General features: G+C 38.2%; 1 long non-coding RNA gene across 1 annotated transcript; it reads left to right on the forward strand.

The window, feature by feature from the left end:
• Positions 1-2,264: 2,264 nt before the first annotated feature.
• On the forward strand, positions 2,265-25,151 carry LOC122559481. The gene is made up of 3 exons (XR_006314432.1): positions 2,265-2,425; positions 3,536-3,617; positions 25,087-25,151. It is a non-coding gene; the product is annotated as an uncharacterized LOC122559481 (long non-coding RNA).
• Positions 25,152-26,960: the final 1,809 nt, after the last annotated feature.

The raw sequence follows: 26,960 nt of genomic DNA on the forward strand, positions 1-26,960 counted from the left end.
AGAATGGGGTGGGGACTTCATAGAAACTTGTAAAATTTGAACTGGACTAAACAAAGCAAATGGAGAGTGAATGTTCCTGATGGCAGGTGAGTGCAGAACCACTGGACACTGTCTAAGGATATGTGGTAAACTATTTAGAACTAAGAATAAGTGGTAAGCCTGTGAAATTTGCGACCACAGAAAGCAGTTGAGTCCTAAACACAATTTCAAGAAAGAATTTGATATAGCACTTGGGGCTAAAGGGATCAAAGGATATGGTGGAAATGCGTGAATAGACTTTTGAGTTGAGTGATCAGCCATGATCATGATGAATGGCAACAGACTTGAAGGGCCATGTGGCTTACTCCTGATCCTAAGTTTCTATGATTTCTATGCTTCTATGTAAGGAGGTCAGGACTCCAGTAGCTCTGGTGGAACCCAAACTAAGCATCAGTGAGCAGACTATTGCTAATCAAATGCTTCTTGATAGCATTGTTGATGACCACTTGTATCACTTCACAATGATGTAGATGAGACTAATGAACTGGTAATTGGCTGTGTTGGAATTTTCCTGCAAGTTACATACCTGGGAACTTTATCGGGCAAATGCCAGTGTTGTAGCTGTACTAGAACATCTTGGCTGGAAATGCTTCGAGTTCAAGAACAGTGGTTTTCAGTAGTCCTGTTGAATGGTTCTCAGGACTCATAGCCTTTGCAGTATTCAATGTCGTTAGCTATTTCTTGACATCACATGGACTAAATCGAATTGACTGTAGACTAACATCTATCATTGCTGGGGATCATCCAATGCATGCTGAGATGAGTCATCCATTGGCACTTCTGGCTGTAGATTGTTTCAAATCCTTCCACATGGAGCCAACACATCAGTATAAAATAAAGTGGAAGCATTAGAAACAATCTGCATTGGTGATGGGATAATTGTTTAATTATCCACTACGATTTGCAACTGATGTGGCAAGACTGTATAGCTTAAATTTGATCTGTTGCTTGTGAAATTACTTGCTGTTTATGCTGCTGGGATTCCAGTAGTCTTATATTCTAGCTTCACAAGGTTGATACTCATTTTAAGAAAGACTGGTGCAGCACCTGGTAATGTCCTCCTGCACTTTACATCGAACTGGAGTTGGATGCCAATCAACTGGACCTCTCCTCTCATTCAATATAGCTGTTATTTTCTGTTAGAATGAATATTTCTTGTGAATTGTCCAGATGAATACAGGATTGAAAGTTTTGACAAAATGTATTCTTTGCAGAATTAATTTCATTGGAAATCTGAGAATGGCCAAATATTGTGAAACCTCTGCCGACCCAAGTAAACCCATCAGCATTGATAATTTGGACTTGGACTTGGGACGTTACATTTGAATGTTACATCCTATCCCTCAGAATGACCATTGGTAAAATCAGTAGCAGTGATCCCATTGAGAGCAAGCACATCTACTCACCAAGTGATAAAATTGTGTCCACCTCAGGATCCAGTCAAAATCAAGCATTCTGGAGCAAGTGAACCCTAGATATTTCAGAAGCCACTCCGTGAAAAAAGGGCCATTGAAAGCTGTTTGAGATGATCCAATCCTATTCCTAGCTAATCATTCTTTGATCAGTCTTTCTAGCTTTTTCACAGTTCACATTCTAACTTTGTCTTGGAGAATATTGATGTCGTCAACAGCAGCAAAGTGAGGTGGGGTGTTTCAAAACTTGTGAAAGCACATATTCCTAACATCCTGACATCTTACCTTTTTGAAGCCTAAATGCTAACTGTTGTTTCTAGCACCTGCACTTATCCCACAGTGAAACAAATTGTAGACCAATATCACATTATTAGCATTAGGTTCAGATGAAGAGGCACTAGACTCGAAAAGTTAACCCTGTTTTCTTCCTGCAGATGCTGCCAGACCTGCTGAGTTTTGCCAGCAATTTTCTGTTTTTGTTTCACATTGTAGCATCAATTTTAGCCAACCAAATTTTACTTAGGGTATATGGGGCAATGTTGGTGAGTGGTACTTTCGCTGGATCAATGATCCATTACTCCCATGGCATTTGTCTTAACATAGGTTCAAATCTTTCCATGGTGGCTGGTGGAATTTAAATTTAATTTTGAAAACAATGGAATTGAAAGTGGCTGATGGTTGACCATGAAACTATTCTAAAAACACAACTGGATCTCTGATGTTCTCTATCCATATGCATTTTGACATTGTCAAAGTACCAAATACGGTCATAATTTTGGAATCAGTTTCTATTGCTGTACCAACAGATAAGAATGATAGAAACACAGAATTCAAAGCACTGGAGACACCATCCTCACTGTTTAAAGTTTTCAACTGGTGTTTGTGGATTATATATTATCGGTACTGAACATGTGTACAAACAGCTTTATCATCATGATGCCTGACCACAAAAGACTGAGACATGATGGAAGAAGGTACTGGTGAAGCCCTCCCCTGCCACACTTATGCATGTATATACAGCTTATAGCTAGCAAATTTTAAGTTTGCACGTGCCTTTGTTAGGCTCTAATATGCTTCAACGTCCTGGAACTCCTAACAATCCTCCTCACTACCACCTCCTTGTATCCTTTTCAAATAATTACATAATCCTTTTTTGAATGGTATTTTAGCTTCTGGTTCAATCACACTTGTGACAGGACAATCTATTTTCGAATAACTATTTGTGTGAAGCATTTATTTCATCTTACCATTTTGTTTTCCATTATAATCCTGAATATATGCAAACTTATTGCTGATTAACCAAACATCTTTCATTATTTTCCCCCTCAAACCATTTCAATTTTGAAAACGTATTCTCAATTTCCTACTTGATCTCTTTTCGAGCAAAAACACCCAAGTCCATATTGAAATGATGACATCTTATCGTTAACATTCTGGTGCTGATTCACTTTACCTTTTTATCATAAGTAAAATATAGTCCTATATTGCAGAGTTAGCAGCTGCAGACAGGCTCCAATTGTAGACAAACAAAAGGGTTTGGAATTCATGGGTAGCTGGTACTCCACTGGAAATGCAATCAGGTAGCATTTCACGAGTCTGTTAAAATACTGATTTCTTATGTACAGGGTTAAAGTGGTGGGCATCTCCATCCTCATCATCAAAAATAAATTACATTTAATGGAATACTTTGTCATAAACCTCAAAAGTTTCTGAAGAAACTTACAACTAATTAAATAACTTTGAAGTGTAACAACTACTGCAATGTAAGGCACTTATAGTGTTCCCTGGGAAAATCAGAATGTTGGACAAGCATCATGCTGCTCTGGATATATCAGTCAACTAACTCACTGTCTCTTTTGACAGTATTCTAGGTGCAATTAGAACTTTCCTAATAGCAAACCACCTCAGCAAACTTATTGCTGATTAACCAATAATCAGCAACCTTTTTTGTTTAAAAAGATGCTTTTGAACTTACTTATGTTGTTGTTTGACTTCATGGAGGTGTCATTTATGTTGTTTCTATGTTCAGCAGAATTGGTGAGATTTCTGGTGCAAGGTCTGAAACTACCATTTTCACCTTTCAGTGACATCAAACAAAAAGAGCCAAAGGCCCTTACCATGCCCTTGCATCCTCCAAGCAGGCTTCTGCCATTAGCCAAGAAAGAGGTGAGCATTTAACTGAATCAAATTCAGCCCTAAGTTCCTCCCTTCCCATTCCACATTGCACAACTCATATGCCAAGGATCACTGGAGTTCGGGGCTTCATACCTCAACGTCAATTTCAAAGTACAAATTTATTTTATTTTTCTGCTATTACTACCTTTTTCAGGTATGTGATATAAATTCTGATATGAAACTCCATCCCTTTATCATGTACACTTTGTGCTGCAGTTGGCTACATGAGGTCTACAGAAATTATCCCCATATTTAATATTCAGTTCAGTATTTTTCAAAAATATCATAGTTTCTCCTATCCTTAAAATATGATAAGTATGCATTTCAGATTGCACATGGCAAAACTGGCTATTGTGAATAAATACATAAGCTATGGCCAATGTAATAAAGGTGAATAACAGGTTATTTACAGGAATCTGGAATTTAAGAGGTAATAAAGATGTATGATTCTTTGAAAGTATTTATTTTAAGAGGCCATAAAGTCAGTTGAATAGTGAACTAGACATCTCGATTACAAAATGTGATTTTAATTAATTGCATAGCAGGATATCTGTGATGTTGATTGATGAAGTGTTTACGAAGTTGAATTGTTATGTGATACAGTGAAAATAGTCCAGGATCATTAGCAGTTTGAGTTCAATTCAGAAGAAGATTCATCGTAGCAGAGGGCAGGCTGCCTTGTAAAGTTTCCCAGCTAGGAGAGCTCATGTATTAGTTTTCAAGCTGTCAGAACTGAAAAAAGGTTGAGGCCATCAGAGCTGGAAATCAGTTTTTAGGCCATCAAAACTGGAAATAGTCAGTTAAGTAATAAATTAAAGATAGGAGTGACAGCTTGCAGGAATTGAATGTCTGTGAAGGATATTGCTGGAAACACATTGAGTCTTTATTCTACTGTTTATGTTAAGATCTTACTAAACTGTTACATATACTATATATCTACCATATATATTTTTGTGTGCAATAAACGTGTTCTTTTCTTAAATTGACAATTCTGTTCAGTTACTGACAATGACAATAACCAATTGCAAACAATAAATGGTTGATCAATCTATTAGATTTCACTCTGCAATCTAACTTGACCAACATTACCATAATCTGGGATCGTAACACTTATGCCTTTGATTCAGGACAAATTTTTTATAATTATTAAAATAAAGCCTTAGGAAGTTATAAACTGATAGCACATCACATTATAATCAGATGTCAAGTCAATGTGTGTGTTCATTCCATGTCCCTCACTGACTTTGCATATGGTGAAGGAAGAAATTAAATTAATGTTGATATAAAGAATGATCTCATCTCATATGTTGGCATTCAGGTACGATCTGAAAAATGTGTTGCTGGAAAAGCGCAGCAGGTCAGGCAGCATCCAAGGAGCAGGAGAATCTATGTTTCGGGCATAAGCCCTACTTCCTGAGGTTCAGTGACTTACTGGAAAGAAGCTAAATCCTTCACGTACCTTGACAGTCACATCAGGTTTTCTGTCAGGCTTGCTAATGCACCAATCATTTTTGTGGTTTGTTTAGGAGCTTTTAATTCCCCTAAAGTAAATGATTAAATCTCTCATTTGAGTCCTCTTCAGCAGAACCTTTTTGTGCTCTCACACTCCCGGGAGTTACCACTCACGCCATCTTCCCCACCACCCGGCTTGCTTGTAGGCCATTCATGACTCACCATGTGCAAATTGCACCTTTATTCGATCTTCTAAAGCTCAGAGTGCCAGTGGCTGATTGGCTGTTTGTTTATCTCAGGTCAAGTGATAGTGTTTCTTCATCCACATTTAGACAGACTAAATGGTAAATTGAAAACATGAAGGCACAAGTGCAAGATTAGAGATGAGGAAAAAGAGGGGGAAGAACTATCTGAGTTGTAAATCATATCAGGTTGCAGGATACGAGTGAAGTGAGATGTGAATGGAAATATTGTGCATGAACATATATCCATCCTTGGAGCCTTGACAGAAGAAAGCAGTCAATAAGTGTGATGTAATGTATTTAGATTATCTGCCTAACACAATTTAATAATTCATAGTTTCTGCAAGCTGTGAAATTTGGTTTAAGGCTGTGGGCAGTAATAACTGTGTGAAAGAGATGCAAAACATTTGAATGTGAGATGCGGCCCATGTTAAAGATTGTTGGCAGGCAGGTGAATGATGAATGGAGTAATGTGTAGGCTAGAGATATATTTGGTAGGATATGGTGTGTATTCATTTATCTTGACCATTAATGTGGGGCCATTAAAATTCCTTAGGTATTGCATCTATCTCCTATGTGTGAGACTGCTGCCACTAATAGTCATAGTTATTTGATCGAAAATGTAAGAGATAGCAGCAGAAGTAAACCATAGAGCACATTGTGCCAGCTCCACCATTCAGTATGATTGTGGCTGGTCATTTGCCTCAAGTCCATTTTCTTACTCCATCCTCATATTGCTTGATTCTGAGAGGTCAGAATCTAATCATCCAAGTTGTGAATCACTTCAATGATGGAGAATCAACAATGCTCTGGTTAGAAAATTTCAAGGATTGACAAGCTTCTGGTGAGGTAAGCTTTCTTCACCCAGTCCTAAATGATTGATGGCTTGAGGCTGAAGCCCTGTCTTTTTGATCCTCAACCAGACAAATCATTTCTTTAAATATGAGATGTTTCCTGCCATATCTCTGTATCTACATGTTCATTCAATCTAAGCCATCTTTCCCCTCATATGTGTAATTAATTTTAATAAATTTAATTTGCTTGATTTGAATTTACACTCAAACTTAATATGGAGTTCCATTGTACTATGGTCATTTTTTCCCAAGCATCTTTTACAATCAGATTGCTAATTAACCCCGTTTCATTCAACAACGTTCAATCAAAATACCTATGTTATTCACAATGCTTTGCTCAAGGAAGCTCAACCAAAAATATTCTACAAATATATCTTCACCATCTGATTTGTTTAGTGTACGAATGTTAAAGTTAACCATACCGAGATAATCTTTGTTATCTCCATCCATTCTGAGTCTACTTCCTGATCTTTTGAGCTAAGATCCTTTTTCACTACCATGGTTTCTTATCATTTATTATCAGAACCAATTACTCCCATTTTCCATGTTTGTCTTTTCAAAATGCTGCATGCCCCAGAATATTTATTCTCCAGTCTTGGTCACCTTGCAATCACATTTCCATCAGGGTGATTTTATCTAATCCATATAAAATCCATTTGTTCCGATATTTTAATGATCTTATTGCAAATGCTTCATGTATTCAGACAAAGAGACCTGTATTTTAATTTTTACCACTATTCTTTATATAAATGTTATTCACTAATGCATGATTATACTCTGTCGCTTTCTATCCCATTCTTTCACAACTTGCTACGCTGCTCTATTTTCATGATTATTATTTTTAGATTTATAAATTTTCTTACCCCTGAACCCTCCTTTTAGTTTAAAGCTTTGAATGTGGGGTTAGCTTAATCATTTGCCATGGCCCTAAACTCACCCTAGTTTAAGTGGAACCCATCTTTCTCTCCTAGCACTCAGTGTGTATGAAATGAAACCCCTTCTTTTCACAACATTCATTAAGCCACATATTTAATTCTCTTATTTGCTTTACCCAAAATCAATTAGTGTGTGGCTCAAGTAACAAAACAGAGATCATTATCTTTAAAGTTCTGTTTAACTTCTCAAGCTCTCTCCGCAAAGCATCATTCTTGGTTCGACACATATGGTAGCTTCTCATGGGGATGGCAACAACTGGATCCATTGCTGCCATTCCAAGGTCATTTCCAGCAGTGAGGAGACTTTTGCCATGAATACAGAGCTAAAAAAACCTTTGGAACTATGGGTCACACCTGCAGAGAACATTATCTATTTCCTCAGTTAACAAGGCCCTGAACATATTGCATTTCACTTGCATGCACTTGAGTGGCTTGTTGTTCCACCCTGGAGTTTTTATTGGCATCAATTCTATTAGCAAGTACCTAATACCTCTTGGATAAAGTCATAGGCTGAGGCTTTATCATCATTACATGTCGGATCCCCATATCAGCCTGACATGCAATCACATCCTCCTGTCCCTGACCATTGGCTAAATCTAAAGTTCTACTTAACCTAATGGCTGTTGCTGTCTATTTCAACAAAGTGGTCAGGTAATTCTCCATATTTCTGTTGGCCCAACTCAGCCAAAGTTGTTCGAGCTGCAGACAGATACTGTATTTGCCTGGAATTGTAATGTTCTCTATAAATTCACAAATGTTGCACTTATGGAGTAACACCTGCCCTACTGAGTATGTTTAATCTTAGGTACTTCATTATTGATTCATTCATTAGTTACTAATTTAGGATAGCAAAATTATACCTAATTATAGATTCCTAGCTTTGAGACACAAGAAAAACACTCACCAGCCAATAGAGCCAATGAAGAATACATCTTGCTCTGCAATGCATTCCCACTTGCACCAAATTTCCTTCTATATCACTGTTTGTATAACATTCATCTCACTTGTCACACTGTGTCCCAAAACCTTCCTTCTCCTCCTGTTCCTCTCATGTATCAAGGCCTCCAGTGTGACATCCAAGAACCTGATGGCGCTCTCTGTGGATGGTTGCTCCATTTCGGTAGCTTCCTCTTGATCTTCCTCTTAGCTTTTTGAGCAGTTTCAGCAACAATTACAGCTAGAATGTACCTTGTCTTTAAATGTTGCTGTCTGGTTTTAAGTACTGCAGGCTGAATTTAAGTGGTGTTAGCTTCCAATGAACTTGAGCCACCTGCTGAGGTGTGTAATCACTCAGCAGTGCCTTGAGTGCTGGGCTGCATGCCAAACTCATTATAATTAGCAGGAGGCACAAAGCTTGTGTATTGCTTCCATCACTTTGAATGGTTGTGGGGCAATCACATATTGTCATCCCAAGACCAAGTTTGAAGGCAATGCAATTTGCTCCCAGGGATCTATGGCGCTTTTCTCTTCATATACTATCATGCAGGAGTATTCTCTAAAATACAGTATTAAACCACTCACTTATTAGAAGTAATTTAATATAAAATTAATCTTACAAATCTTAACCAAGCATGATTTAGTTTGGGTAACAGAGCATAGTAGCTATGCTACTGGCCAATAATCCAGAGACTAATGATCATAATACAGGTTTTATGCAGCAGCTGGGGAAGTTAAATTCAGTTAATTAGGTAAATCTGGAGATGATGTAAGAACAATGAGATTTAATTAATAATGGTCACCATAAAACTGCAAAACTGTTATCAAAGTTTATCTAGTCAATAATGCACTTTAGGGAAAACAATATGTCTGAAATAACTCCACACAGAGACCAGTATCCTGTCACCAAATCACCTTTCATTTATACATGGAGAGTCATTGACATTGATCCAGTTCCCTCAGAGCCAACTCTCAGAGAAGCAGGATGTTTAATACTCCTGCTCTTTTTTTTCTTTTATACTCCTGCTTTTATCTGTCAGCCAGGACTTTCTGACTGGACCAGATTTATAGCTCCAATCAAGGAACTCATTTCTTACGAGGTCCACCTGGCAGACCTCATTACAATCAATACAATGCCAATCCACCAACTTTCTGTTCTGACACCCAACCAACACCCTCATGCTAACTGATATTGGAAACAGTTCTCTCTCTTTAGGTGCTGCCCCCTCTCTCTTAAATTTGCTGTCATTACCACTTAGCTCAAAGTAATCTTTAACACTTTTATTTCAACCCTCCATTTCCTCTTCACTGAAGAGCAAGTCACTGAAACTATTGTCATGTTCCAAAAGACATGTTCAATTTTCCCATACCTCCATGTCTGAATTCCTTCAATCAAATTTCTGACTCTGTCACAGGAATGAGACATGCCCCTCCTGATTTTATAAAGCTCTCTAAGGTCACACCTCAGTCTCTTAAGCTTCACGGAAAAAAAGTCCCAGCTAATCCAGCCCCTCAAACCCTCCAGTCTTGCTAACATCTGTGTACATCTTTTTTGCATCCTTTCCAGTTTAATAACATCCTTCCCATAGCAGAGCAACTAGAACTGTATACCATACTTCAAATGTGCCCTTACAAATATCTTGTACAGCCATTACATGATGTCCTAACTCCTATATCAATAGTCTGACTGATGCAGACAAGCGTGCCAAATGCCTTCGCCACCCTGTCTACCTGTGGCACCATATTCAAGGAACTAAGCACCTGTTGACAACATTTGCCACAGCCCTTCAACTAAATGTATAAGTTCTGTCCTGGTCTGCCTTACCAAAATGCATTTATCTGAAAACTCCATCTGCCATTCCTTGGCCCACTGGCCCTGTTTCCACTATTTTTCCCTGTCAGCTTTATTTCCCTGTTAACTAGCCAATCTTAGATTCAAGAAAATATATTCCCTGCTATACCATGAACTTTTATTTTCCTCAATAATCTTTGGTGTGGCATCTTATCAAGTTCCTTTGGAAAATCTGAATACAGTACAACCACTAATTCTGCTTTAGACCCAGCATATATCAGTTTTTCAAGAATTCCAATAAATTGGTTCAGCCTGATTTCCCTCCTATAAAACTTTTCTTTCTGCCTGATACCTTGAGTTTTTTCTCAGTGCCTTGCTGTAACATATTTAACAATAGCTTCTAAAATTTTCCCTCTGCCAGCTGTTAAGCAAACTGCCTTGTAATTTAACTAAAACAAAGAACTGCTGATGTTGGAGATCTTAAACAAAAACAGAAATAACTGGCAAAACTCAGCAGGTCTGGCAGCATCTGTGGAGAAAAAGCAAACTCTCCTTCCTCCAGGAAATTTGGGGAAATTAAAATCAACGTATGAACTCTATCATTAATCACTTGTTTAAAGATCCAAGAATAAAGTCCATCAGGACCCAGGTACTTGTTAGATTAGATTAGAATAGATTCGATTCAATTAGATTCCCTACAGTATAGAAACAAGCCCTTCGGCCCAACAAGTCCACACCGACCCTCCAAAGACTAACCCACCCAGACCCATTCCCCTACCGTATATTTACCCCTGACTAATGCACCTAACATTATGAGCAATTTAGCATTGCCAATTCACCACAATTCATTAGCTTGCAGCTCCAACAATTTATTCAGTACCACTTGCCTTCTGATGGCAATTCCCTTGATTTCCTCCTTCTCTTTCATTTCCTCATTGACAGATATTTATAGGATGTTACTTGTATTGTCTTAAGTGAAGACTGTTGCAAAACATCAGTTTTATTCATCACCTTTTTTATTAATTGGTGTGGTGTGGGCATCACAATGTAAGCTAGCATTAATTCTCTATCCCCAATTGTCCTCAGAAGATAATGGTTTGTTTCCATCTTGAGCTGCTAGAGTTCTTGGGATATCAGGGTATCCAGATTGCTTTTAGAAAAGGAGTCCCAAGATATTGTGACACTGAGGGAATGGTGATTTAATTCCAAATCAGGATATTGTGGTTTGGAGAGGGACTTGCAGGTGTTGGTCTTCCCATGTGTCTTCTACTATTGTCCTTTGAGATGGTAAATGTTTGGAAGGTGCTGTCTGAAGAACTTTGGTGAATTACTGTAATATATCTTGGTTGATGGTACACACTGCTGTCACTGAGTTGGTGGTGAAGAGTTTGAAGTGAAGTGGTTGATTTATTCTAGATTGTATCTACCTTCAATGTTTTAGGAACTGTACTCATCTAGGTAAGTGGAGAGCACTCCATCAGGTTCCTGATTGTACTTTGTAGATGGTGGACAGGAGAGACAATAATGGGGTACTCGCTGCAGAATTCCAAGCCTCTAACCTGCCCTGGTAGCCACAGTGTTTATATGGCTGGTTCATGTTCATTTTCTAATTAACGATAACCCTCATGATATTTCAAATGGGGGATTTTGGGATGTTATTGCCATTGAATATTAAAGGGGCCATGGTTAGATTCTCTCCCTTGTTAGAGCTTGTCACTAGCATGAATATTATTTACCACTTATCAGCCCAATCAGGATGTTGTTCAGATCATCCTGCTTATGAGCACAGAATACCTTAGTACCTGAGATGTCACACATGCTGCTGAACATTGTGTAATCATCAGCGAACCTCCTTACTGCTGACCTAATGATGAAGTGAAGGTCAAATATGAAGCAGCTGATTACGGTTTGGTCAAGATCACTGTCATGCTTTGTCTAATAATTCCTTGTGAAGCACCATAGGGCATTTAGTTACATTGAAAACACTACATCAACATATGCTGTTGTTGTTGCTATCCATATAGAATTTGATCTAAAAGTAGTTCCAATCCATAGCAACGTAATTGACACTTCACTGCTTTCTGAAATGGCTCAGCATTGTATCAGTTCAGGCAAAAATGGCCACTAGTGATGGACAATAAATATTGACCCAGCCAGCAACGTCCTGTCTCATGTGGGAATGAAATAAATAAAATAATTGTTAACCATTCCCAAGGTACCCGCATTTCATCTATAAAGTAAACCAATTCCTACTTGCCATCTTTTCTGGAAGCAATTGCTTGAACATCCCTAACACAGAGAATTTCTTACAAATGGTGGTTGTTCCTGTTTATAACTTGAAAATGAATGTTTGGTGGTTACTGAGTTGTAGTGGGCAATAGTTACACTAATGCTTCCATATCCAATGCTCAAACACAAGCACTTCCAAATGGATCACTGGATCATTATAGAATCTTGGCTGAGCAAAATCAATACATATTCAAGCCTGTGAGTTTGAAGTCATCACTGGATAAATTTACTGGCCTAATGAAAATGAACATTTTTCTCTTACATGAAAGATTAAATTAAATTGACATCTGCTTTCCTTTTTCCATTCCTATTGGTTCCCTCATTTGCCTTTTAAAGAATTTACCTTCTATTTCTCAAAATATTTTCATGGAATCTTTTACATATGAGAAGTCACACAGGCCCTGAGTTGACCAATTCATCTGAAGGATAATGTCTGCAGTAGTACTGCATTCCATCAGCACTACACTAGAATATCAGTTTAGATTTTGGGTTTAAGTTGCTGCAGAGGGAATCTAAGCCCAGAGCCTTTGTCTCACAGTTGGAAGAGTTACCAACTGAGACTTGGTTGACTAGTATCATGTGATCTTTAACAGCCACCTCAGCAGCTGGTTAGAGCATTACTTTAAACTTTCATTCAAAAATTTTCCAAAACGCTAATAATTGCATACCTACACCCTTTTACATTAAATTGAACCTTTTTTTGGAATTATTCCTATTCCACTCTGTCATGTCTTTGCAAAAAAATTTAATTTTGTCCAGTTGGGTTTCAGCTATTCTGATCCCAGCTGATGTTATGACTGGACAAATCAGATCACGGACAAATCAGATCCAGGCATGGAATTTTAGATTTATATTTAAATTTTATTGTCACATGTACTCAAGTACAGGGATACAGCAGTACCGTGAAACATGTACAATGTTGTCATTCCTGGCACCATCTTAGGTACAAAGCTACCTAGGTACAAAATCGTAGGTACAAAGTAGAAAAATATGGAAATATAGTTAAGAGTTGAACATTAAAGTACTTCTTACTAAAAAGTAGAAAAAGAAATAAAGTTATAATTCAATGTTACAGTCCTTCTTAAGTGCTTAGCCATGCAGGGCTCATACTCCCCACAAGAATTCAATCTCGTCCATGCTGGGCTAAATCTTCTCTGCATTGGGCTTGATCTCCCTGCACTCAATGTCACCTGCAGATGCCAGGAGATCTCCGGTTGCTTGCTGCACTGCAGATGTTAGGGGATCTTCTATTGTTGTTGCACTGGACTCGATCTGGCCCACTCTCCTCTATGTTGGGCTCACTCTCCTCCATATACAGCAAGATCTCTCACTTTCCCCTTTGCTCTCTCACTGTCTCCCACAATGTTTCGATCTCTCCGCTGAACTTAGGTAGGTTATAGTAAGACAACAAAGCTGTGAAGGAAGAAAAGAAAAGTGAAAGCAGATAGAGCAGATGAGCTCCAGGCAGGAGCCCACACACTGCGTTGTTACTCCACCGCCATCATGATTGCCCTCGTCATGAATTGGCACAAGAGATCATATTTTGTTCTTATTTTAATTTAATAATGTGGATTTACACTGAACCATTAGCATGTTAGTCTGCAGACTTGGTTTTATGCAATAAAACAGCTTATGCCAGAAAAAGAATAAAAATAAAATAAACCAAAGCATGGTTTCTAAATAAAACAACTTGAAAGATTTCAGAATACACAGCAAAGCATAATCCCACCTATTTCTCTACACCATCAATTTACAGTTATTCAAAAAAACACAGAATTTTCCCTTCACTATCAAATCCATAGGTTAACTTAAATTTTCAGTTCTGGTCTTGTGAGCTGTGATTTTGTTTGTAAAGATTCTTCCATTCTGCAATGATAAGGTCTGCTGGTGTCACAATGTTTTTGTCTGATGATGCAGGATTTATATCTTTGGGTTCACATCAGAAGGGTTCAAAAATAAGACAGCAAGTTACTAAGTGCTGCCCAGGCGCTACAGTGTTCAGTCATCATGCAGAAAAGGGTTGAGGTATAGAATAGCTGTTGATCTAATTGAAAAGTGTAACAGGCTCAAGGAGCTGAGTTGGCTACCCCATGTTCCTCAGCTTGTGACAGAAGGTAAATCAAAGAATCAGAAGATGGTAAACAACATAAAGAAAAAGAGGTTATTCACAGAGCCTAATCATCTCCCAGAAATAAATTTAAAAATGCATTCACTTAATGTAACATTCACGCCACACAAATTCCAATCAGTGACTATCTCTGATAGGAGACAATCTGGAATTAGAGTTAGAATTAGGTTTTATTTTCACACGTACTCAATTACAGGGATACAGAGTACAATGAAAAGTGTACAGTGTCACCATTCTCTGATACTATCTTAAGTACAAGGGTATCTAGGTACAAAATCTTAGATATAAAGTAAAGAAATAAAATTAAAAGTTCAGCTTTTAAAAGTTCCTTAAGTGCTTAGCCATGGGCCTGAATCTGGGGTCTTCCACCCCGATGTGTCATCAATCTTTGGCACTATTTTGCCTTCACTGATGGCGTTCCTGATATGAGACGGCATGGGCTGATTTTGGCAATACAGCAGCTGCTGAAAGTACCAGGAGTAAAATATGTTAAAGTAAAAATAGCAGAGAAAGGAGAAAAAGTAAAAGCAGACAGAACAAGCGAGTCCATGATGGACTTCTACTCAAGTTACCTTTATCAGATTTATTTGAGCTATTGGTCTCTGGATGAATTTCACTTCCTTTCAGCCTGACAGCAAGTTTCACTCTATTCCTATGAAGGGTTTTTGCCCGAAACGTCGATTTTTCCTGCTTCCTCGGATGCTACCTGACCTGCTGTGCTTTTCCAGCATCACTCTGATCTAGACAGCAAGTTTCACTTCGCCATTCTTCGCCATGGTCCAGAGTCCAGAGGGAACCGCCCCTTGACCTTCAATGATGTTACTGTCACTGAAGCCCCACGATCAACATTCTAGGGGTTGCCATTGAGCAGAAACTCAGCTGGACTTGCTACATAAACACAGTCTCCATAAGAACAGGTCAGTGGCTTGGAATACTGTGGAGAGTAACTCCTGTCCTGACACCCCAGACCTTGTCCATCATCTACAAGGCACAAGTCGGAATACTTCCCACTTGCCTGGATGAGTGCAAGTCCAACACCACTCCAGAAGTTTGACACCATCTAGGACAAAACAGCCTGTTTGATAGGCTCCACATATACAAGCGTCCACTCCCTCCACCTCTGAAGCTCAGTTACAGCAGTGTGTCTTATCTACAAGATTAACCATAGAAATTCACCAAAGATCCTCAGATAGTATCTTCAAAACCTACAGCTGATTCTATTTTGAAGGACAAAGGCAGCAGGTACAGTTGAACACTACCACCAAGTCATGATCCTGACTTGGAAACATATCGCTGGATTAAATTCCTGGAATTCCCACCCTAAAAACATTTTAAGTCAATCTACAGCATGTGGACTGCAACGGTTTAAGAAGGCAGCACAGCATCACTTCTCAAGGGTAACTAAGGATGAGAAATAAATACTGGCCAGCCAGCAATGTCCCCATCCCACAAGTGAATGAAAACTATATGCTATGTAACCTCTAAAATCTTTATGTAGAAATGCATAGAATTTTCAACAAAAGTAGACTGTTCAATCCTCTGTTATGTTGACAATTAGCTTACAGGCAAAAACTAGATCCCATCATATTTAATCCTTCATTTACCTTTCCATCTTATTTTGAATCTTGGCATTCTTTCTACCTCAATTCCTAATTCTGAACATGAACCTTCCAGTCTAAGTAAAAGGTTCTCTCCTGCCTTCTGTTATAAAACTATTAAACTTAATCTTCTGTTAATGGCCCCTCAGTCTTGATACTTTGAATAATGAGAAATGTTTACTTTTATCTAGCTTGTTCCATTTTCATGATGGTAAATATTTCTAATGTATCACACTGTAATTTGTGCTGTATCTCAAATAATTATTTTGAATAATAAATTACTGCCAATGTTGGACCAATGAATATGAATAGAAAGTTTTGATATATTCACTAGTTCTGGCGGGTTTGTGCTGAAAGAAAAATAGATCAAAAGGGATGATTTTTCATTGTTGGCTGAGGAATTGTGAACCAAAGTATTTTCCCAACATTGTGGTCCCTGATGTGCGCTGCCTTATCAAATGCCTTTTTGAAAATCCAAATATATTACATCTACTGGTTTCCTCTTATCTATCCTGGCTATTTTTGTTTCATTTGCTAATAAATCTAATGCATTTTTCAGGCATGATTTCCCCTTCATGAAGCTGTTCTCACTCTGCTTGTTGTTGTATTATGTACGTATATGTAAGCTCGGCGAATGTAAGATTATGCACTTTAGCAGGAAGAAAAGAGCTGAATGTCATTTAAACAGAGAGAATGAAGAAGACTGCAGCATAAAGAGAATTAGAAGTTATCATGCATGAATCACAAAAATCTAGCATACAAGTTCAACAGGTAATAAGGAAGCCAAATGGAATATGGCCTTTACTTCAAAGGGAATTGGAGTAAAACTAAAGCTGCACAAGGCACTACTTAGGTCACACCTTGAATACTGCAAAAAGTATTGGCCCCCTTATCTAAAGCAAAATACACTGGTTTTGGATGTACTGTAGTTCAGAGAAGGTTCACTAGATTATTGCTGAGTATGGAGAGATTATCTTCTGAGAGGTTTAGTGTTTTGGCCACATATTCTTACATGGAATATAGAAGTAGGGAAGGAGCTCATACTGAAATTGATAAATTATAGGAGGCATGACCAAGTAGATGTCAAGAGGTTATTTCTCTTTCTAGGAGAGTCCAGGATTAAAGGGAAATTCACAAAATTCAGGGTTGCCCATTTAACAGATATGAGGATGAATTTCTTCTCTTAGAGTAGAACATTCATGGAATTCTTTACTGCAGAGAGCTGTCAAGGCTGGGTCTTTAAGAATATTCAAGACTTAGTTGAACAAATTTTTAATCAGGAAGAGGGTGATGGAGAAAGGTAGAGTCAAGAATTATCAGACTAGCCACCAGCTCATTGAGTGGCAGAACAGACTTTTGAATGGCCATCTTCTGTTTCCATATTTTGTGGTCTGAAGGTTGGAACAGTGGACTGTATATACGAAAGCTGGTAAGTTAGAAGGCCCATCTCCATTCACTGCACCCAGTTCTGTGGATGATGTTAAGCCCTCCAGTCTTTCAAGCTTTAATCCTATTTACTGCTCATAGAACTGTTGCTCCAATGAATCTTTTTGTAAACCCAAGCAACAGCACCCCATCTTTGAATTGGACACTGGACAAACTTTTGATCACAACATTAACTTCAGATTAGTTTTTTGTCCCATATTTTTCTTCTTATATTTTTCAAATTTACTTTATTTTCAACAGGTTCTTCTTTGAATTACAGCATTGGTGATGATTCTATATTTCACACTTGAACCTCTTTTTGATATTCTTTTCTTTCTTTACAGCCCTATTAACACGTTTCCGCACTTTACAAGTATCCCACTGTCTTCTATTTCTTCCTACCTTCCTTTCACTGCACAGAACTTTCCTTTTGTTCATTGATCCCTTTCCCTTTCTTCCCTGATTCACACTAAAATATCAAAACAGTTGCAGTTCTATTGAAGAGCTGTCAAATTGAAAAATTAGCTCCATTTCTTTCTCCACAGATGCTGCCAGATCTGCTTAGGTTCTTCCAACACTTTCAATTTTTAATGTTTGTTATTGTGCTTGTCTTTCAACATAACTATCAACTCTTATTGCCAAATCATCAATATACATAGTGACGCGATGTGGTCTGTGACTAGAAGTGGCTGCAGAACTGAATTCAGCCAGATACGAATGCCCTCTTCCAACCATCTTTAAAACTATCATTAATTCTTACTTCCTGTTTTGTCTTTCATAATTAAATACTAATTCAATTTGTTGTTCTTTACCCCCACATCATGCCACTTAACCTAAGCTAATGACAATCTGGATATTATCACATGAAATGAAGATGGGAAATAACATTTAGCTAGATGATTCCTTGAATAAGAGGATTGAGTGATGAGGGAAGATTAATAAGGTTATGATGTGCATGTACAAACCCAAAGTGGTCTAATGTGGATTAGGATATCCACTGTCATAGTATAATTAAAAGAGTCCTATTGAGTTAAGAATGATAAAGTTTATTGCATTAATGCAACTACTTACAGGCCACATCTCCTTCCTCAACTGAGGATTCCCCAGCACCATGATTGACAGGAGCTACAGCCGGGTCTGACCCATCCCCCATACTCCCCCCCCCTCACTCTTTCTCTTCCTTTCAACAACAGCAATAAGATCCTTGCCTATCATCTACCAGTATCTACATCCTGAGGATCATTAGCCATCATTTTTGCCACTTCTAGTGGAATGCCAGAAAACTAGATACATATTTCCTCTCCCCTCCCTTGTCAACCTTTCGCAGGGACCCTTCCATCTGGGACATCATGGTCCACTCCTAACAATATGCCACAACCCCATGGCACCTTCCCCTGCAATCACAGAAGGTGTAATATCTGTTCATTTACTTTCGCCCTCCTTAATATCAAAGGGCCCAAATAAATCTTCCAGGTGATGCTGCACTTTCCCTGCATTTCACACTCTAGTCTACTGCGTTCACTGCTCACAATGTGATCTCCGCTACACTGGGGACACAAAGCAATGTCTCTGTGACCTCTTCACAGAACACATACATTCTGTCGCAAAAAAATCCTGAGCTTCCAGTTACCTGCCACTTCAAAACACCATCTTGTTCCCGAACCAACATCTCTTTCTCAGGCTTGCTGCAGTGCTCCAATGAAGCTTGGTACAAGCTAGAAGAACAGCTCCTCACTTTTCACTTGGGAACTCTACAGCCTTCTAGACTCAATATCAAATATGACAACTTTAGGGCCTAAGCTTCTCCCATGTCCTTATCCCAACCCCACACACCAGGCCTTGTTGTAACATAGTCTACTATTATAAACAAGCCATTGTTAGCCATTATTAGTCCTCATTAATAACTATTTACCTTCCCAGCTGGATTGCTACCCATTCTTTTGTCTGTCCAACTGTCCTTTTCTGTCTTTTGGGCATTATCTCCACCTACCACCAACTCCATACCCTCTCCCTTCATGCTATCTTTTGCATAAAAGCAAACATTTTCCTCGCTGCTACCAGCTCTGAGGAAGGGTTGTTGTGCCTGAAACATTAACTTTGATTTCAATCCACAGATGCTGCCAGACCTGCTGAGCTTTTCCAGCAATTTCTGTTTTTGTTTCTGATTTCCAGCATCTGCAGTTCTTTTGTTTTTTATAAAGTCCGTTCGGAACACACTAGCCCAGGTCTGTTCTTCCTTTCTCACGACCCCATTACATCACTGCATGACATTCAATCAAGTAGTAACCATTTCACACTTTTTCAGACCCATTTATATCTCCCCCAAATTTTTTGCCCTTATAAACATTACATTTTGTCACATTTATTTATATAAACATTTCCCAAAAGACGACATAACTAAGTCTTTGATTTTACAAGTTCAGATGATCTAGACGTTTCACAATATTCCCCAAACATGTTATCTTTGGTCTTGGAAGAATGTTAATTTATTATGGAGGAGATATTTGACATGGACTATCTCCCTGATGGTCTAAGATCTATAGTTCTCCTTTGAAGTAGAAGGTCTTTTACCTTTTGTATTTCTGTCACAGAGGACTTTGATGATACACATCTATTATTTATAGCTATCATTGTTGCCTCTGCTATAACACGCAATTTTGCTCTCTGCAATATCTTGATTCATGTTTACACCAGGTTTGTCTATTCTATTGTTAGGAGAAAGTAATCGTAGTGTCTTCTGTGGGGTTGTAAGCCCCAAATTCAATTAATATCTGGAATTTTGTTTTCATTCTAGATCTTCTTTCAAGTTGTATCACTTATTGCTGTAACTGTTTGATTATTTTGGGCTTTTTTCCTGCCCTCTCAATGTTTGATCAGTTGGTGAAACCTGCTTGTTCACTTCTCAATTCTGCTATTAGAGATTCATTCTTGATTGATCTGATACCCTTTATTCCTCTTTAGATGCATCCTGGGAAGGTGGAGAGGTTAAATTTTATGCTGAATGTACCTCTGTGCAATCTGTTCACCTCAGACTTATTGTTAGATTTGAAGTCCTCATAAACAATTACTCACTATGGTCTAATCCGATACAATTGAATTGAATATACTTGTATTATCTTGAGTGGAGTTGAATTTTGCCTCTTTGTTCGTCCTCCATTTTGAACATTGTTGTAACTTGGAATCTGAATTCTCTTTATAGCTTTGATAGCAGTGGAAAACATTTAAACCAAATGACAATAGTCACCTCATCATTCCCTTGTTAACAACAAATACATTCTTTATTCTAACTAACCTCGGTCTACTTTTTGCCAAGGTTCTGTCATGAATTAATAGAGCCTAACAATTTTTACAGGTTTTTCCTTGTCCTTTTGTTATTTGACCTCTTCTACCTTTCAATGAGACTGAAGTATATACATATCCTTCTAATAAGGAGGCAGAATTCTTGGTCATGGAGTATATAAAGTACTCTAGTATTTGATGACCTCTGTGTTGAACAGTTGCTTGTAGCATTCCTTTAGCACGAAATGTGATATCCCATGGAACATGTGGCTGAATTCAGTTGTGAGCAGTATTGGCTCGAGAAAGGCTCTCTTTCTGAACATTCTCTGATAATCATTTCTGCATCAAATTTGAAATTCATGAGATTTCTATTGTCACAAAGGTCTACACACCAAAATCTATGATTTGGATTACTGATTTTTCTTGAAGGAAAACTCTGGGTTTATCTTCTAGTGGCAATGGTTCTACATCATGTATTTCTCTGTGTGTATAGCTCATCCACTTTGCTGTGATTGTGTCCTGTGTCAGCACATTTTCTAAGACTGACCTATTTTCTTGCAATAAAAATATTCAGTTTAAAAAAACTGGGCACCATTCGTACATGTGACATTTCTTTGTTCCGCAGTATTGGCAAGATCTTTTAATATCTGCTATCTGTCATATGTCCTGCATTAGTTTATCTTATGTCTTTTGTTAATGATTTGATACTTTAAAAAAATGAATACATTTCATACATATCATGTGCCAAGTTTTACTTTCTCTTCTTGGGATTGACCCAGCTTGCCTCACTCATCGTCCAAATGGATTTCATCAGAGTTAGGTCTTTTTGAAATATAATAAATCTGACAAAGACACAGCAGTTATGCTTACAATAAACCAGTCTCATCAATTCTGACTTTTATGTATCATCATTATATCTCTCTACTGGGGCAGAGGTCATTAATAAATTCATTTATGGGTTCCCCTGAATGTTGTCTTTTTTGTTGAGCCTTGTCTTTTCAAGAATTTGATTAGTTACAAGTTTAAAATAATTGTCAAAGGTTTTCAAAACTACTTCACATTTGATGTTACGTGAGCAACAACAAAATCTACCATCCTCCCAATTCTTTATAGACGTGTACTTAATTGTTCAGCTTTTAACTTACTTTCCAGATTAGAAGCTGTTTCTGTATCTAATAATGTGTCTTCTCCAGGATGTCCAATTTTCTGCTCTGTTTTTGCAGTTGTGAAAGAGACTTAGCTATCTCAAATGGCTGTCATGCAAGCTTTCCTAGCCTTTGCAGCTACATAGGAGCTATTCCTATGCTTCAGAGGCTTGTTATATCCACTCTGGCTCTCTCCTTGTTTCTTGAGTACTTCTGACTCACCAACTTGGTTTTTTTTTAGTTTTTTTTTCTCTCTATTTTGTTTTGAAGCCCTAGATTCTAATTTTTAACTTCCACCTTCTCTAGGCTTGGACAACAAATGCTGAGAAAGCCAACAATTCCCACATCCCATGAATGAATTTTAAGGACTTGCTCAAAGTCCATGGGCTCTACATATACTGAATCTCCTCCATCTGCTCTGACTGTTACCTCTTCAAAGAATTCTATCTATTTTGGCAAGTTTCAGTAATCCTTTTGTGAATCATATCAATTTCTTTTCTTCTTTTTCTGTTCATTTAAATAAATGATTTAGCCCTTCAGTAATGAATCCAACATTTTGGTTGATACAGTGTGAAGAATTTTGAATTGAATTTATTGTCACGTATACTGAGGCACAGTGAAAAGTTTTGTCTTGCAAGCAATACAGGCAGATCACATAGTTAAGTAGCTTAGATAGTAAATAATAAGTAAACAGCGGCAAAACAAACACACAGGTACAGGCAAATGTTTTGAGTTTGTGATTCCGTTCAGTATTCTAACAGTACAGTAAAAACTGTTAGAGAACCAGATGGTGCGTGTGTTCAGGTTTCTATACCTTCCTCCCAATGGTAGAGGTTGTATTATACCTACTCAGTGCAGCTGTGTCCCTTTAAAAATTGGTACTGCATTGGTCAAACTGCAGACTTCAGGCACATATTCATAACCAATCATGCATTAAATTCTACTTTTTTGGTCTCGGTTAGTTCACTGTGGATCCAAGAATAATGCTTCACAGAACTTTATTCTATTTCGACCTGTGGTTTACCAAACTTAACTAACATTTCCCTTTCACAAATATTGTATTACTCACCACTGCACGATTCTCACCCTCTCCAAGATCCCTCTATATTGTAACAACAAAAGAAACATAATTACTAATTACCTGCCCCATCCTTTTATCACTACCTTCAAATTCTACAGAATCCAGTAGAAACAGGACAAATATAACGGTGAGTTGAACACCGTTTCAAATGTGATTTTTTTCGATTAGATTCCCTACAGTGTGGAAACAGGTCCTTCGGCCCAGCAAGTCCACATGAACCCTCCGAAAAGCAACCCACCCATACCCATTCCCCTACATTTTACCCCTGCACCTAACACTACGGACAATTTAGTGTGGCCAATTCACCTAACCTGCACATCTTTGGATTGTGGGAGGAAACCGGAGCACCCGGAGGAAACCCACGCAGACACAGGGAGAATATGCAAACTCCACACAGACAGTTGCCCAAGGCAGAAATTGAACCCAGGTCCCTGGAGCTGTGAGGCAGCAGTGCTAACCACTGAGCCACCGTGCCGCTCTTTTCTGAGGATATTTTCCATTTTTCATATTGTCATCATTCAACAACTGCAACAACTTTAATTTACAGTGCGTTTTTAAAGTAGTAAAACTCCTGAAGGCTGTTCATAAGTGTAAACTTCCAACATCAGCTCCTAACAAATGAAGGAGACATCACAATCAGTGATTAGATCAGAGTGGTGCTAAAAAAGCACAGCAGGTCAGGCAGCATCCGAGGAGCAGGAAAATCGACATTTCGGGCAAAAGCCCTTCATCAGACCTTTGCCCGAAACATCAATCTTCTTGCTCCTCGAATGCTGCCTGACCTGCTGTGCTTTTCCAGCGCCACTCTGATCTAAACTCTGGTTTCCAGCATCTGCAGTCCACACTTTTGCCTATCACAATCAGTGAGGCAGGCCTTAAAAGAAGAGAAAGTGGGAGAGGTGTAGAGATAAAGATATTTAGATAGGAATTTGTAGAGCTTAATGTCTCAGCAGAAGATACATTTGGCAATGCTGCCATGAAAGTGTAAAAGGTACAGTAGTAATATCACTGGATCAATAATTCAAAGACCTGAAACAATGCTTATGGATATGGGTGCAAATCCCACTGGTGGAATTTAAATTCAATTAAGAAATCTGGAAGAAAAGCTCGTCTCAGTAAGGTGACCATGCAATCATCATTGTACAACAAACATTTCATTCTGACCAAAGCTCACTGGACTTGAAAAGATCACTCTGTTTCTCTCTCGACAGATGCTGCCAGACCTGCTGCATTTCTTCAGTACTTCCTGTTTTTGTTGAATCTGTTGAAACAATCCATCCAGTTCATCAATGTACTTCAGTAAAGGAAATCTGCAATGCTTAGCTAATCTTGGCTACATGTGATTGTAAGCCCAAAGCAATGTGGTTGACTTTTAACTGTTCCCTGACAGGACCTTAACAAACCATTTAGTTCAATTGCAAATGTGTATGCCCAACAAATACTGGTTTTGTCATTAATGCCCACACTCCATGAAAGAAGCTCTGAGTTAGTCTGAGTTAGTCTGAAAACTAGTCCTTAGCAATCCAGGGAAGAATATGACTCTGTATAAACTCAATTATTTTGTCATATTAGATGAAAGATTTGCTTGCCATTTTTCAGTAAAAATAAACAGCCAATTAATACAGCATTTTAAATGAATATTGATATCACTTTGAAGCTGTTAAAGAACCAATATTTTAAATGTGCAATCAAAAGTAATGCCTGATTATTATATGAAAGAGGAGAGAGTACATCATTATGTAATGACTAAACCTGAAGACCAGAAAAAAAACTAAGTGATAGTGATCAGTGAAGCTATTTAAGTAAGCGTTTACTGCTGTGATTTAAATTGGCGAGCTAACCAATATGCATTTGTACCAGGAATAATACCCTAAAATTAGCATCCCTGATTTAAATGTTACATAGAAATGTATTATTCCTGGTGCTATCCATATTCCTCACATTACAATGCTCAAGTTACATTTTGAAATTGTGCAGGAAGTTTCTGTCAACTTATGTATATACTGTCTAAATTCATTATTCATGCATTAATATCATGACAAAAAGTAATTATCTACATGACTTTTCATTCTTCTATATGCTTCTTGTCCTTTAATTTATCTGTCTTGAAATATTGGACATTCCAGGATGTGTGAACACATTTGGATGTTGGTTATCAGTTCCATGGTTATGACAGGACTGCTTTGTCTTGTTTTATTTTTTCCTTTTAATAAATAATGTGTTCAAAGACTCCTGCTGCCAATTGCTACAGTGATATAAATTTTTACTTCTGCTGCCACAATGATCTTGTTTCTTCATTTGCAGATTGTTTTGGAACAAGAAGAGATTGATTAACAGTTGTATACCAGCCATGTCATGATTTGGAGGTGCTGTACAAAGTTAAAAATCACTTGTGAAGTATAAGAATAAGATCTTATACTCCACAACCACCTATTGAAGCAGCAGCGCTCCAAAAGCTGGTGCTTCCAAATAAACCTGTTGGTCTCTAACCTGGTGTTGTGTGATTTTTAAACATGGCATGTGCACATAGTGAGACTGAAACATTTGTTGGCACCCCACACTAGTTGGAAATACATATCTTCACTTGCTCAAAGACCAGTATCTGTAGAAGCTTCAATTCATGAAAAAAAGCCACGAAAGAAGTATGGCACGTGCAAACAGGCAAAATAATTTGAATAGGTATGGGAAAGGGAACACTGGCCCTTTGAGTATCTGGCATTAGAAATCCATTACAAATGTCCTCAAGTTGTAACAAGCTTCTTGGTGGTTTGGAGTGTTATGAAGCCTTCCCATATCCTCTCTGTCCTCCCTTCTCATTGCAATGATGAATGTATAAGTGCCACATTCTGCTTTCAACCCTCAACCCAACTGGAAAAAATTTATGCTGTTGCCTCAAATTTGAACCCAACTATCTCTGACTTTTTCCTTCCACTCCTCAAATGTTGAATTTTTAATTTTTTAAATAGCCTGTAAACAAATATCTTTCATAATCTCACTGGATCCCATCTTGATTACACTTCCATTTCACTTCCTTTGGGAATTCGATTACATTTTTTCAGTTTTTATATATCTTTCTTTTCACTTCTCCAAGGATTTCTTCCCTGATGAGGTACAATGTCCTCAATTGTGTTTATCCATTCCCCAGATTTCTGTTTTCATCACTTCTCTACTCACTGTTGCCCCTTTACCTTCTCACCCTGTTCAATGTTAATCTTTATCCTTTCCACCAGTCCCAACATAATCCCATCACTGAAAACATCTCATCTTGATCTTTTTATCAGCAATCGAAAAAGGACTTACTTTCTTAGAATGCTATTCCCATAGCTTTTTTTTTTGTTCACTTGCATTTACTAGGCTCTTTATATCTACATGAATTCAACATATTCTTGGTTCTTTAGAGTTTTGGTGTCTACGTTTGTGTTTTTGGAGGCTGCACTCCTTTATTAGGCTGCTATCGTTTGGAATCCCGTACACCCCAAGTATATCTTTACCTTGGAGTAAGGCTCTCTTAGTCCCTTCAGTACTATAATCTCTTCATTTACATTTAGAGTGATGAGTAATAGACATATACAGCAAGGAAACAGACCTTCAATCCAACTCGTCCATGCCAACCAAATACCCTAAAATTAATCTAGTCCCATTTGCCAGCATTTGGCCAATATTCGTCTGAACTCTTCCTATTCATAAGCCCATCCAGATGCTTTTCAAATGTTGCAATTGTGCCAGCCGCCGCTACTTCCTCTGGCAGATCATTCCACACATGCACCACCCTTGTATGAAAAGTTACCCCTTAGATCCCTTTTAAATTTACCCCTCTCACTTTAAACCTATGCCCTGTAGTTTTGAACTCCCCCACCCCTGGAAAAAGACCTTGTCTATTTATCTGATCTATGCCCCTCATTCCTCAGCCCATTGGCCCATCTGATCAAGATCCTATTGTACTCTGAGGTAACCTTCTTCACTGTCCACTCCACCATCAATGTTGGTCATCTGCAAACTTACTGACGTCCTATGTTCACATCCAAATCATTTATTTAAATGATGAAAAGCAGTAGACCCAGCACCAATCTTTGCAGCACACTGCTGGTCACAAGCCTCCAGTCTGAAAACCAAACCCTCCAGCACCACCTTCTGTCTGCTTCCTTCGAACCAGTTCTGTATCCAAATGACTATTCCTC

The sequence above is a fragment of the Chiloscyllium plagiosum genome, chromosome 2 (genome assembly GCF_004010195.1).
Source record: "Chiloscyllium plagiosum isolate BGI_BamShark_2017 chromosome 2, ASM401019v2, whole genome shotgun sequence".
NCBI lineage: Eukaryota > Metazoa > Chordata > Chondrichthyes > Orectolobiformes > Hemiscylliidae > Chiloscyllium > Chiloscyllium plagiosum.